This window comes from Mus caroli, chromosome 18 (assembly GCF_900094665.2).
Source record: "Mus caroli chromosome 18, CAROLI_EIJ_v1.1, whole genome shotgun sequence".
Classification (NCBI taxonomy): domain Eukaryota; kingdom Metazoa; phylum Chordata; class Mammalia; order Rodentia; family Muridae; genus Mus; species Mus caroli.
The window spans coordinates 83,686,292-83,687,642 of NC_034587.1; the positions used below are offsets into that span (position 1 = coordinate 83,686,292).

Genomic DNA, 1,351 nt, shown 5'->3' on the forward strand with positions numbered 1-1,351 from the left:
GGAAGTGTAAGCTGAATAAACCCTTTCCTCCCCAACTTGTTTCTTGGTTATGATGTTTTGTGCAGGAATAGAAACCTCTACTAAGAAACATAATAATGTTAACTTACCAAAATTCAAAAATGTTATGAACTAACACAATTAAGAAAATGATATTTGTATTGGGAAGAAGGATTTTTTTCTTTTTTGCAACAGATTATTACTATGTGGAACACCAATAAGCATTTATCTTCATTAGTATACAGCAAAATTTATATAATAAAGCAAATATAGAGGAAAGTTTAAAACTAAAAGAGATTCAAAAACCACTTTAAGGTCAGAAAGACCTTAAAGAAGCAGTTGGGATATTAATTAAATTTTACAATGAAGTTCTCTAGATTCCCCAAGAAACAGGTATATGTCATGAATATGGGGAAGGAAAAGAAAACAAGGAAATTGGCAAACATTAAGTGAATGCTTAGTCTCAGACATGAGAGACTTAAAGAAAAGGATAAACTAAACCTAAAAGGAATAAATGGAAGACCCCAGTGTCCTAAAGGAAAGAGTAACCCTCAATATCTTTCCTGCTTATTTTTTTAGTGTAATAGAAAACTGGATCCATCTTACTACATCCTTGTTGATAATAACTTCACCAACTTTTCCATTAAACCACGTGGACTTGGTTCAGTCAATGGCAGATTATCTGTATTCTAAGTGTAACTGATTGTGTCATGACCAAAACAGAGAAATTGGGACAGAAGTATCATGAGGAACTAAGGATCTCCAGGGATCCACAATTTGACAGATAGCCATGCACACACAAGGGAACCTATGCTGTTGATTGCTTGACACAGAGAGTAGCTCAGCACAAGTATATTGTTATATTGTGACCACAGTTGGCTGGGACCTCAAACAAAGAATTCTGAAGTTCCTTTTAATTCCTATCATGTGGATTCCTAACATGCAAGATGACTATGGAGCACCTTAGTTCTAATTCTTACCGAACAAAATTCACCTGCCTTTCTTTGTTATCAGGCTTTCTCTGTTATCAGTTAATTAAACACCCATTTTGATTGATGCTTTCTTTTTAAATATTTTGTCCTGATTTTAAATGTACTTGCATCTAATTAAAATGATATAATTAGAGTTCTCAGGAGTTAATAGGAATTGCAGTATATACATTTCTTAGACCTGTAGAGATCTTACTACAATGCACAGAACACCCTTCAACTATGCAGAATTATCCATAGCTACATTATGTATGCATTTCTGTCCTGACTATGGCTTAAATCCTCAAATTTGCCCGATATTTTTATATATAAGAGAAGAGAGAGAGAGAGAGAGAGAGAGAGAGAGAGAGAGAGAGAGAGAGAGA

General features: G+C 34.1%; 1 pseudogene; it reads left to right on the forward strand.

Annotated features, from left to right (window-relative positions):
• The first annotated feature begins 405 nt into the window (after nucleotides 1-405).
• On the forward strand, nucleotides 406-964 carry LOC110284579 (annotated as a pseudogene).
• The last annotated feature ends 387 nt before the right edge of the window (nucleotides 965-1,351 follow it).